This window comes from Polyodon spathula, chromosome 7 (assembly GCF_017654505.1).
Source record: "Polyodon spathula isolate WHYD16114869_AA chromosome 7, ASM1765450v1, whole genome shotgun sequence".
NCBI lineage: Eukaryota > Metazoa > Chordata > Actinopteri > Acipenseriformes > Polyodontidae > Polyodon > Polyodon spathula.
This window is the reverse complement of record NC_054540.1, coordinates 1,450,348-1,463,066: the sequence shown is the minus strand read 5'-3', so window position 1 is coordinate 1,463,066 and position 12,719 is coordinate 1,450,348. Positions and strand designations below refer to the sequence as shown.

The 12,719-nt window shown below is 40.8% G+C and overlaps 1 long non-coding RNA gene across 2 annotated transcripts; it reads left to right on the top strand.

Moving 5' to 3' along the window:
• The first annotated feature begins 2,265 nt into the window (after nt 1–2,265).
• On the top strand, nt 2,266–11,852 carry LOC121317968. Of its 2 annotated transcripts, XR_005950562.1 has the most exons (4): nt 2,266–2,467; nt 2,948–3,061; nt 8,249–8,314; nt 10,772–11,852. It is a non-coding gene; the product is annotated as an uncharacterized LOC121317968 (long non-coding RNA). The 2 variants fall into 2 exon arrangements; XR_005950561.1 differs by lacking the exon at nt 2,266–2,467 and having other exon boundaries at nt 2,723–3,061.
• Nucleotides 11,853–12,719: the final 867 nt, after the last annotated feature.

Below are 12,719 nucleotides of genomic sequence, written 5' to 3'. Positions count from 1 at the left end.
TCTGAAAACCTGATCTCGTGTAAAAGGAGTTTTCATTTGCCACAAAGAAGAAAAGCTACTGTCTGCAGATGCTGAGGTCAGCATGGGAAAAAGGTGAAACAGTGCCAGATTTACCAACAGGGAAATTAACTTTGTGAGGTGAAGGGTCAAAGGCACCCCTGCGATATGTCGTGGATGTTTGAGGCTTTTAAAAGGGAACTACAAAGTCATACACCCACCTATTTTGAACCTCAACAGAAATGTTAAAGCTTGGGGAAATAACATTGGCGAGAATGTAGTGGGGCGGGTGCCTCCGTGCCACCCCCACGCGTCGCCTCCCTCTAAATGAATTCAAATATAAGACCCTGAGTATCTGAGCCTTCGTATACCTTAACTTCAGATCTATTATACAAAATCATTTTTACATACAAATATATTGTAGCGTGCACGGGGAAGACAGCAGCAGGGCTAGTAGGTGACGTACTCACATACAGTACAAAGACACAAGCCAGGTATACGCTGCTTGCAAAGCCGACTGTGTGGATTGCCTCTGCGTGATGCGCCTGCCTGCGGGGGAACCAAGATCATTACAACATTTTAAAAAGTGTCAATGGGACAATTTACAAGCAAAAACTGAAAAGCGTGACAACGGATCTCTCGAGCTTTTATCGTCATGATAGTTCTGCTTCCACGTTTACCTGAGAGTTTATTTTAGAGAGATAATTTAGTCGTCCAAATGCAAACAACCTCATTAAATAAAAATAATGGGAGGGTTTATTTAAATATGAGCAAACGCGCTGAAAAGATGCTGCGCGATAAAGGATATCGCTCAAATAATGCATAGGGGTTTACATGAGGTTTTAGGCGCTAGGTAGAGATGAAGAGAAGGTTACCCCCCTTCTGTCTAGAATGCAAAGGGCTTGCAGTTAAAACGCTTCATTATATTTCCGTGTTTTACAATCGCAGCATATTTTAGTTTAGAAAAGTAAATGACGGCTGGCGCAAATTAATGGGGCTGGTATTACACAGGACGTCTGGGAGGATGAGGATTCCAGCAAATGGTCCGGTGCCACTGGCCGGTCACCCATTAACCGGTGCATTTCCACCCAGAACCGAAATTGGGACCTCGAGCTTTGACCGGAGGACTGAGGCGTTGTCTCAACTGCAGGTACAGATATTTCAGTTTCTTGAATTTATCTCGTACCTGCAGGAGCGTTCTGTTTACAGCACCGGTGATAATGGTGGCATTTCTTTGGCGAGGTTGATCCAGTTTCTCCATAACCCCCAGGTTGCTGTCAGAAGGGTGGAAGCTTGAAACATCCTGCGGGAAAAAAGCTCTATAGTTCTCATGCATCGTTCATAATTAGGGCTAGGTGTTTGTCTCGGAAAATGTGGACGTAAATCACAGAGCAGCGCCGGTCAATGCGTTCAAAATCACAGAGAAAATGACAGAGGGAGAATAAAGTCAGGAGGATAAAAAAAAAAAAAAAAAATAACTGTCTTTAATAAAAACATATGCGGCGTTGGTGCGCACAGGTTCAGCAAAGAAGCACGAGACAAGCTAATTAAATTTCAATGTGTTGCTTTTTTATTTGCTCTGCAACGGTGACTATTAACTGACAGCAGCATTTATAAGCGCTGAACTAAGCAGAGAATAAGAAGCAAACGGGAAAGGGTAAGAAACGGCAAGCGCAACACACTGGGGGCGAGAAGTACACACGAGGATCACACAAAGAGGGTGTGGGGCTGACAAGAGGCATGCACATTAAATTAAGAGCAACCGCACAACAATTAAACAGCAAGTGGAACAGTCATTTCAACTAGAAAGAGAAAACTGTTCAACGCATGTCCCGCAGCGAATGCTGGCAGTATAGCGCGCACACACACACTGAATTTATGAACGGTTAACATAACTGTGAAGAAGTGTTTAATCGAATAGCTAGTTTGATTCAGATTTTTTTTTTCTTTTAAAAAAAAATACAAAAATAAAAAAGGACAGCAAGTACAGTGTTGGAGCTAGTTCAAAATAAGTATTTTTTAGAATTAATAAACGTTAAATGCATTTTTTAAAATGTGAAATGTAATGTTAATGAGAGACACTTTTACATTGAACACGATTTACTAGCATCACCGCAAGTCACGCACATCAGCAAAAATCGTGCATTGGCAAACGTCACGCAACCACCGTGACTAAACCCCAGCCCTTTTCATAATACACTGAGATGAATAACGTTATGCACTGCTGACATCATTGTATTGGTATAAATCAACATCTCTATATACAATTTACATATAATTTAGCAGCGCCCCTCGCCAGGAGAAGCGGATTGATAACAATGGACTTTACTAGAGCGCTTTGCCAAAGTGTAATGACACTTGAGTCGCACGCTTTTTTTTTTTGCAGTGCTCTTATGGAACGAGTACAATCACGCGTCATTTGTGCGTGACACGTCCCGAGTGCAGGTAGCAGCGCGATTAACACCTGCAGGTAAACCCCGCCAATGAAGTGCTTTTGCATCCTCAGCACACGAGTCTCATATTAAAAGGTGAATGGAGACGGTATTCTGCGACGCTACAGTAGTAAATACACGAATTAGCAGTGCAATGTTCTCCAATCTTCAAAAACAAAGACTGTAAACAATATAAATATCAAGTCAATACGGTTATACTGCACATTGTTACTGTATTATCAGATGGTATTTGGCAGAGACACTGGAAGCGTGTCTGAGCTGCAAACGAAGTGGGGAGATAAGAGAATAGAAAAGTATTCTGAAATGCTATGTCATGAAATAATATTTTGATTATATTTGTACAGTAATACTGTGTGGCGAATACTGTACTGGGTCGGAACACTACGTTGCCTAGAAATTCAGTGACGACGGAGAATATCATGTTATTGATCAGATCTTGTTTTTTCTCATTTAGCACAGTTTAAAGGTTGCTTCTGTCGTTTTTTTTTCTTCTACAGTGTTATGTTGTTCTCAGTGGTGTTTTGATGTGTATGGTTTCCACACTGTGCAGCTTCGAACAGTGTTCCGGGCGGTGTTCTGGATGCAGCTGGTTTTTGTCCGGAATGGGAAAGGTGAGTTTTTTCGATTTGCACTAGTCTTGGACTACCTATTGTTACTTTGAGTGTGGTAGTTCAATAGTAGTGCTAATCGCGGTCTGTGAAACCAGCTGTTTGTTTAAATAGTAATGTTCTAGTTTGAAGCAAGTACAATGCAGCATGGTGTTTAAATAATCGAATGACTAAATAAAAACGCTTCTCAACTAGTCCACGGTTCATAACTAAAATACCAATAGACAAAGAAATCTGCCTCACCCAGGAACTAAATTACTCCCAATCTGTATTTCATTAAAATAAATGATTTGGCATGTCATACACCTTTATCCTGACTTATAACTTACTGTCTAATCTTAATAGTTTTTAATTTTAAAAATAAAATAAAAGTTTACCGTTCAAATGTTGGTAACCTCAGATCACTCTTCTTAATCTAGCTGTGTTCTTGTGTTGATGAGCAGCAGCTTCTCAAGATGTACAAGCAGTGTGCTGTATCTTCCTGTTGGTGACCTTTTTATATTGTAGTGGGCATGACAGTTATTCTATACTCCACCCAAATATTTGCATGACCGTTGATCCAATTTTCCATCTCATCGTTAAAGCTTTTTTTTCAGCCTACGATAGATCCTCGAGATGGAAATCTCATTTGCAAGGGTTCTTTATCTAATTTGCAAGGGCAACTTTCGATGCTTCCATTGGTTAGATCAATAAGAACTGCAGGAGACGCATGACGCTTACACACCGCCTGCACAAAGTCATTAGTAAGTTTAAGGAGGTCAGTTACTGAATGTGTGTGGGCAGCATTTTAACAATATTATTTATTCAGTGTATTTCATATATTGTGTTTATATACTGTAACACGGTCGACACTCCCGGTCGTTCGTTGCCCCTTTTAAAATAGACCCAGGACACAAAAATTGATTTTTCAAGTGCGGTTGCGCTATTTTTAATAAGCGAAGCACAAACAAAATAAACACCTAGTTCTCATGAGCACTAACTGAAACACACAGGAGAGCTAAGCTGTGATCATTTTTATTTATTTGTTTGTTTGTTTGTTTGTTTATTTTGAAATGTACAATTACTTCCAGGTGCAGGGGATAATTAACAAAGGCACTGCATTTGGAGGAGTTTAACAATCTCCCTGCTCACAATATTCAGGCAGAAATGACAAAGGCACTCATTTGGATATAAAACAGTCAAATATGCGTAAAATGCAAAGTGCTGCAGGCTTGTGCAGAGTAAACCCTGTAAATGCTGTAAATACCCTGCACCTGGTTCTAATGTACAATTACTTCCAGGTGCAGGGGATAATTAACGTTAAAGTACATTAAACAATTAAGCATAACGTGCATACGCACATGTTTTTAAGCAGGGAGGAGTTTAACAATCTCCCTGCTCACAATATTCATATTTTAGGCAGAAATGACAAAGGCACTCATTTGGATATAAAACAGTCAAATATGAACGTAAAATGCAAAGTGCTGCAGGCTTGTGCAGAGTAGCGTGATCCGCTTCTGTGATTTTAAAGGGAGTTTGAGCTGGGCCCGGGTGCAGACCGGGTAGTGCTGGCTAATCAAGTGGGAGACAAAAAGGCAGCAAATCAGGAGAAACTGACTTTCCAAAAAGTCAGCTGTAGCTGTAGCACTAGAGCTTGCGTTTGCTGTGGTTTTGATGAAGACTTTTTCTTTTACCACACCTCCATTTCTTAACCCAGTATTTTGAAACAATTAGATTGAATCGTTTTTGCTATGTGACCGCAGTGTTTTGCTATATTCACAAACATTCATTATTAGTAGTATTGCTCATAGTGCAGCGCTATTGCAGTCACTCAAAAACTGCAGCATTCTCTGAACAACTGCAGATCTGCAAAGTCCCAAACACTTACTCAAAATGAAAATGAAAGTTCCTTTATCAGTTGTCTATAATTACTTACAGGAATTGGGAGCTGTATTCCTGGAAACTGCAGTAGATCAGATAGGTCTGAACAAAGGCGTGGTAACGAATTTGGGGCAGGGGTTGGGGGGGGGGGTAATGATTTTTAAATGTAAGAAAATAGTCATTTTTTTTGGATTTGTAGACGGAGAGGACGGGAGCTAACGCTACCAAAAGCCAGCAGGACCAACCCGTTCATCACTACCACTACAACCCCACACAACACTGTGCACTTTCTCGAGCACTGTGGAATATTTGTAAATATTATTGGGGGATTATTGGGGGTGAAAATAAAGCACCTGTAAATATACCCCTCTGCCTGGACTTCCCATCCTTACCACACCATTCACAATCTGACAGCAACATTTTAACAATATTATTCATTCAGTGTATTTGATATATTGTGTTTATATTGTAGCGTTGCATGGAAATGAAGGAGGCTCACACAACATTTCCAGGTTCTCGAATTCACTGTTTATTAAGCCGGGACCCTACCCTGGGCAGGTTTAGCCTGCTGCTTTACCAGCCAGTGGTACAATTATAGCTGAGCAGCGCAGTGCTACTTAGACTGTGACAAAATAATACACATAAAATAAAAGCAAGTGCCAAAAGACACTGTTGCTGCCGTGTGCTACGGCCACAAAGTGCAGTCTCTGGTCCTTTCTAGTCCCGCTTCTCTTCTGCTCTTCCCTGTGGTTTCTTCTGCTCTCTTTCTCATGCTCTGCAGCTTGCGTCTCTCCCTGCAGCTCATCAGCAGCAGTAGCAGCAGCCCCCGGTGCATCAGCCACCAATCCCAAGCAGACACGTCTTCCCGCGCTCGACCCCTGAAGTTGCAACACCTCGTCCCTTGATTCTGCCAATACTCTTGCAACTCTGGCGTCCTTGAACACCTGTTGCACGGAACTGTGGACCCTGAGCCAGAACCTTCCTGAACGTGGTTACAGCTGACCCAGGGTCGTTACACAATATTCATATTTTAGGCAGAAATGACAAAGGCACTCATTTGGATATAAAACAGTCAAATATGAACGTAAAATGCAAAGTGCTGCAGGCTTGTGCAGAGTAAACCCTGTAAATGCATGTATCATTATAACACTGACTCAGGTGCTGTGAGAAGTGTCTCCTGCCCAATAAAATAAAAACGATGACCGTGTCAAAGGACTTGAACTTTCTTTATTTTACTATCCACTGTTTTTACTCACATCACTTTTGAACATAACCTTTTTTAGAAGCTTTAAATTGCTACACAGTTCTTTTTGCTTACAAGTACCAGTGAAGCCCATTTTGTTTCCTGTGTGTGGGCAACTGTGAACAGGAAAGAAGAAATCTGAGCTGACAAAGACACTCAACTTGATATAAAACAGTCAAATACAAACGTAAAATGCAAAGTGCTGCAGGCTTGTGCAGAGTAGCGTGATCCGCTTCTGTGATTTTAAAGGGAGTTTGAGCTGGGCCCGGGTGCAGACCGGGTAGTGCTGGCTAATCAAGTGGGAGACAAAAAGGCAGCAAATCAGGAGAAACTGACTTTCCAAAAAGTCAGCTGTAGCTGTAGCACTAGAGCTTGCGTTTGCTGTGGTTTTGATGAAGACTTTTTCTTTTACCACACCTCCATTTCTTAACCCAGTATTTTGAAACAATTAGATTGAATCGTTTTTGCTATGTGACCGCAGTGTTTTGCTATATTCACAAACATTCATTATTAGTAGTATTGCTCATAGTGCAGCGCTATTGCAGTCACTCAAAAACTGCAGCATTCTCTGAACAACTGCAGATCTGCAAAGTCCCAAACACTTACTCAAAATGAAAATGAAAGTTCCTTTATCAGTTGTCTATAATTACTTACAGGAATTGGGAGCTGTATTCCTGGAAACTGCAGTAGATCAGATAGGTCTGAACAAAGGCGTGGTAACGAATTTGGGGCAGGGGTTGGGGGGGGGGGGGTAATGATTTTTAAATGTAAGAAAATAGTCATTTTTTTGTGCATTTCATAATCATATGCACAGACCAAACCAAGTGAGTTTTATTGTTGGTTTTTATGTAACATTAAAAACCAACAAGACAACGCATTAATAACTACGTTGCAAAACAGATGTTACATGAACACAATGCAACGACCTCCTTCGATGTCTTATTAAAATACTGACATGCAAATACGATGCATTCATCTTCAGCACTATAGGCTTTAATTCTGTTCAACACGTTATGTCAGTTCACAAACTGAACAATTGTGTACCATTGCAGTGAACTGTTTGCAATATGCAGCGTATACAATGTAGCCTATTCAAAAACGAGAAGCACCTAAATGTTTGCAACAGCTACAGAAACGATATCCTGAAAGCTTACATTTTATTTCAAACACATTACTTTTAAAAACAGTAACAGAATGAAACAGCAACCCATCCTTAACTGTACATAAAATAAAATGGCTCTGTTTAGATTAGGCTACTCAAAAAAGGGATTTGCGCTCCGGTGTCGTGCTTACAGCATTTCTCATAAGGGATACAACATCTACACTGTCAAGCGTGTCACGATGGACATGCATAAGAGCAAGGTGTGTGAGTCTTTTTTGACTCATTGCGCTCCGTAGGCAATTTTGAAGGTGTCTCAAACTCTGGTCTAGTAGTAACAATAACGTTTTCTTCATATTTTTGGTTCAAAACATACTGAATATAAAATGTCACTTAGAGAAAGCCATCAGCAACTAAAACACACACACACACACACACACACACACACCAAACAGATAGTGCAACTGGAAATTACTGTGCGCTTCTGGATGGCAGTGAGGCATGTTGCCTAGGCTGTAATAGTTACAAAGCCAATAAAAAGGAACATGACAGATTAGCACTAAAAATACAGAGTTTTTAAGATTTCTTCTTTGGTTTAATTAAATTAAAAGTGGCATAAGCAACGTTTGGTCTTACTATAGCAAAAAGTTATGGTTTGTATATTGGAAAATATATATTGACATTGGTTAAAAGTTAATCCATCATTCTCTGCTGTTTTAAATGTGTTTCTAGAAGTTACAGATATTTACTCTGAATGGCATTCAGCATTGTTAAGAGCAGTTATCACACCGAAACCAGCTGCTGGCACAGTCAACCCTGTCTCTCACATGACAGAGCTCGGTGCTGATACTATCAGTGATAGGTTGAATAAGCAATGAATGCCCGCCCTTGCATTTCAATGTTTAGCGATAATTGGTTGAAACACTAAATTCCGGCACCAACATGGCAATATTAACTGGTTGATAGTTGAATTGTGACTTTCTTGCAGGCAGTAGAAATGGTCATCCATAAACTGAAGTTAATGAAATTCCCTGGTGATGTTAATAATAAAAAGGTAAGGAGAACGGCGGGCCGCACCGGCACAGCAGTACTCCCTCGACATATAAGGCTGCGGCTGCATCCCCAGCACCCCTGCTGTCTCTGCCCTTGGATCTGAATGCTTTACGAGAAAGCGATTGCTTAAGACATGAACCTTGAACCCTGTCAGTAAACTTTCTACAATTTCATTTATGTACCAAAAGTGCTTTTGTTCAGACTTATCAGACAGAATCACATAACTCATCCTCCATGATTTATTATAGTCACTTTCCAAATAAAAAAGTACTCAGTTATTTTATACACCTGAAAATCAACAATTTAGACCAAATCCAACCCAGCAATTCAATTAAATTCTCCAGCTCTTGGATTGCCTGCAGCACAAGGTCTAAAAAGAAACAATTTCACAAGTGAAGGGAACTTGATTTCTGTGGAATAATGGGATACTCTACTGTAAAAGAGCAAGATTTGAATTGCGTGTTTTCTATGTTTTATCAAACCCATTCAATGGGACCCATAGAAGGCTGTGGAAGTTTATTCCTTCCCTTTCCCTGCTTCACATTACATTACGCAATGGTACTGTTCTCAGGTGCATGCTTAAATGTGTTCTCATTGAGCACGGTGCTTACCTCAAAATCACTGTGTGTGTCTCAGCCTTAAAAGTCTGTTTTAAGAATTAGACACTGCACTCATATACATTTATTTCTAAATAAATTCATCTGATGATGTAAATCTGTGTTGCAGTTTGTTGGATAAACATATACTTCAGAGAAACTGGATGGTTTAAAAAGTAGCTAGGTTTCACTGAACTGAGCTCGTATGAAGACAATTTGAATGCAATGTTATTGAAGCAGCCAGATTGCAGGAAAGCTTTGGGGTACCGTAAATATTATGACAAGTTGAAAGGGAATTACACTCTATTCTGTGTTTTAAGAGAAATGGCACATCTGTCTAAACAGTTTAAACTTCAAAGAAAATTGGAATAAGTCTTTTGCCGCCTTCTCTCTTCCTCCTCCTCCTTCAACTATAGTTTTATTACCTTGTGAGTAAAACATCTTAGGGTGTTTTGAAGTTGCATTAACTTAGAAAAGTGAGCCCCACATGATCAATATTATTATTATTGGTTGATAGGAGGCTTGTAAAACATGCACAGTATGTAATTGTCTTTTCTGATAGGTTAAGAGAAAAGGGGTGTGTGATAATAAGGTGCTGTCTCACGGTGATTGGACAGCGAAGGGAGAGCAGCAGGGGGTACCTGACCGCATGTCTTGTGAATATCTAGTGACTTTCATTCTATATAAACCCTGTAAATGCATGTATCATTATAACACTGACTCAGGTGCTGTGAGAAGTGTCTCCTGCCCAATAAAATAAAAACGATGACCGTGTCAAAGGACTTGAACTTTCTTTATTTTACTATCCACTGTTTTTACTCACATCACTTTTGAACATAACCTTTTTTAGAAGCTTTAAATTGCTACACAGTTCTTTTTGCTTACAAGTACCAGTGAAGCCCATTTTGTTTCCTGTGTGTGGGCAACTGTGAACAGGAAAGAAGAAATCTGAGCTGCAGCTCTACCACCCGACCAGGAAGGGCACCAAGTAAGGTTGGTGGTACGCCTTCACAGGGATGGGCCGACTCGATGGTAGGGCAGAACCGGAAGTCGGCCATCGTGGTGGCAGGGCGTAGCTGTAAGATGGCTAAACAACTCTGTTGTGATCAGTTGTGGGGTACGTGGCGATTGGATAGAGTGTTGCACTGGGCTGGTCAGTTTGGCAGTACAAAGGGGACGCAGCTACGTGAGTACGGCCCCTTGCGCAGAAACATCACACGAGCCGGAGCACTGTTGCGTTGTTTTGTTTTTGGATTTGTAGACGGAGAGGACGGGAGCTAACGCTACCAAAAGCCAGCAGGACCAACCCGTTCATCACTACCACTACAACCCCACACAACACTGTGCACTTTCTCGAGCACTGTGGAATATTTGTAAATATTATTGGGGGATTATTGGGGGTGAAAATAAAGCACCTGTAAATATACCCCTCTGCCTGGACTTCCCATCCTTACCACACCATTCACAATCTGACAGCAACATTTTAACAATATTATTCATTCAGTGTATTTGATATATTGTGTTTATATTGTAGCGTTGCATGGAAATGAAGGAGGCTCACACAACATTTCCAGGTTCTCGAATTCACTGTTTATTAAGCCGGGACCCTACCCTGGGCAGGTTTAGCCTGCTGCTTTACCAGCCAGTGGTACAATTATAGCTGAGCAGCGCAGTGCTACTTAGACTGTGACAAAATAATACACATAAAATAAAAGCAAGTGCCAAAAGACACTGTTGCTGCCGTGTGCTACGGCCACAAAGTGCAGTCTCTGGTCCTTTCTAGTCCCGCTTCTCTTCTGCTCTTCCCTGTGGTTTCTTCTGCTCTCTTTCTCATGCTCTGCAGCTTGCGTCTCTCCCTGCAGCTCATCAGCAGCAGTAGCAGCAGCCCCCGGTGCATCAGCCACCAATCCCAAGCAGACACGTCTTCCCGCGCTCGACCCCTGAAGTTGCAACACCTCGTCCCTTGATTCTGCCAATACTCTTGCAACTCTGGCGTCCTTGAACACCTGTTGCACGGAACTGTGGACCCTGAGCCAGAACCTTCCTGAACGTGGTTACAGCTGACCCAGGGTCGTTACACAATATTCATATTTTAGGCAGAAATGACAAAGGCACTCATTTGGATATAAAACAGTCAAATATGAACGTAAAATGCAGAGTGCTGCAGGCTTGTGCAGAGTAAACCCTGTAAATGCATGTATCATTATAACACTGACTCAGGTGCTGTGAGAAGTGTCTCCTGCCCAATAAAATAAAAACGATGACCGTGTCAAAGGACTTGAACTTTCTTTATTTTACTATCCACTGTTTTTACTCACATCACTTTTGAACATAACCTTTTTTAGAAGCTTTAAATTGCTACACAGTTCTTTTTGCTTACAAGTACCAGTGAAGCCCATTTTGTTTCCTGTGTGTGGGCAACTGTGAACAGGAAAGAAGAAATCTGAGCTGACAAAGACACTCAACTTGATATAAAACAGTCAAATACAAACGTAAAATGCAAAGTGCTGCAGGCTTGTGCAGAGTAGCGTGATCCGCTTCTGTGATTTTAAAGGGAGTTTGAGCTGGGCCCGGGTGCAGACCGGGTAGTGCTGGCTAATCAAGTGGGAGACAAAAAGGCAGCAAATCAGGAGAAACTGACTTTCCAAAAAGTCAGCTGTAGCTGTAGCACTAGAGCTTGCGTTTGCTGTGGTTTTGATGAAGACTTTTTCTTTTACCACACCTCCATTTCTTAACCCAGTATTTTGAAACAATTAGATTGAATCGTTTTTGCTATGTGACCGCAGTGTTTTGCTATATTCACAAACATTCATTATTAGTAGTATTGCTCATAGTGCAGCGCTATTGCAGTCACTCAAAAACTGCAGCATTCTCTGAACAACTGCAGATCTGCAAAGTCCCAAACACTTACTCAAAATGAAAATGAAAGTTCCTTTATCAGTTGTCTATAATTACTTACAGGAATTGGGAGCTGTATTCCTGGAAACTGCAGTAGATCAGATAAGTCTGAACAAAGGCGTGGTAACGAATTTGGGGCAGGGGTTGGGGGGGGGGGGGTAATGATTTTTAAATGTAAGAAAATAGTCATTTTTTTGTGCATTTCATAATCATATGCACAGACCAAACCAAGTGAGTTTTATTGTTGGTTTTTATGTAACATTAAAAACCAACAAGACAACGCATTAATAACTACGTTGCAAAACAGATGTTACATGAACACAATGCAACGACCTCCTTCGATGTCTTATTAAAATACTGACATGCAAATACGATGCATTCATCTTCAGCACTATAGGCTTTAATTCTGTTCAACACGTTATGTCAGTTCACAAACTGAACAATTGTGTACCATTGCAGTGAACTGTTTGCAATATGCAGCGTATACAATGTAGCCTATTCAAAAACGAGAAGCACCTAAATGTTTGCAACAGCTACAGAAACGATATCCTGAAAGCTTACATTTTATTTCAAACACATTACTTTTAAAAACAGTAACAGAATGAAACAGCAACCCATCCTTAACTGTACATAAAATAAAATGGCTCTGTTTAGATTAGGCTACTCAAAAAAGGGATTTGCGCTCCGGTGTCGTGCTTACAGCATTTCTCATAAGGGATACAACATCTACACTGTCAAGCGTGTCACGATGGACATGCATAAGAGCAAGGTGTGTGAGTCTTTTTTGACTCATTGCGCTCCGTAGGCAATTTTGAAGGTGTCTCAAACTCTGGTCTAGTAGTAACAATAACGTTTTCTTCATATTTTTTGTTCAAAACATACTGAATATAAAATGTCACTTAGAGAAAGCCA